Source organism: Trypanosoma cruzi, assembly GCF_000209065.1.
Source record: "Trypanosoma cruzi strain CL Brener chromosome Unknown tcruzi_1047053444897, whole genome shotgun sequence".
Lineage (NCBI taxonomy): Eukaryota > Euglenozoa > Kinetoplastea > Trypanosomatida > Trypanosomatidae > Trypanosoma > Trypanosoma cruzi.
This window is the reverse complement of record NW_916277.1, coordinates 1356-1729: the sequence shown is the minus strand read 5'-3', so window position 1 is coordinate 1729 and position 374 is coordinate 1356. Positions and strand designations below refer to the sequence as shown.

The window sequence follows — 374 nt, the reverse complement described above, 5'->3', positions numbered from 1 at the left end:
TCTATGAGCAACAGAACGCACAATTGATTTGGGCTCTTGTGCCCCGTGTCTGAGTGCCGTCACCGTACTTCTTCATCCGTCCTTCTTGTGTGTGCCGTGTGCTCTTATGGTGCCGCTGTTTGTTTTGCAATGCCGACCCACGTGGGGGAGGAACGAAGCCTTGACTACTGGCAAACGGCGATTCCTCCGCTCCTCTTCCGTGTCACCATTTCATCCTTTGACACGCTCGATGGCTGCCGGTTGTAACACTGCCACGTGGGTGTGTCCCGGCCCTTGTGTTTCGTCCACGGCATCAGGACTACTCTGTGGTAGAAGCATTTGGTTGCAGGAGCGGTGCCAATGGTCATGTGTCTTTTTGCTGGGATCCTGCCACT

At 54.8% G+C, this 374-nt stretch overlaps 1 non-coding gene across 1 annotated transcript; it reads left to right on the top strand.

The window, feature by feature from the left end:
• Positions 1-106: 106 nt before the first annotated feature.
• Tc00.1047053444897.10 lies at positions 107-174 on the top strand. Its single transcript, XR_008254478.1, has one exon. It is a non-coding gene; the product is annotated as a C/D small nucleolar RNA (snoRNA), TB8C3C3 (small nucleolar RNA).
• Positions 175-374: the final 200 nt, after the last annotated feature.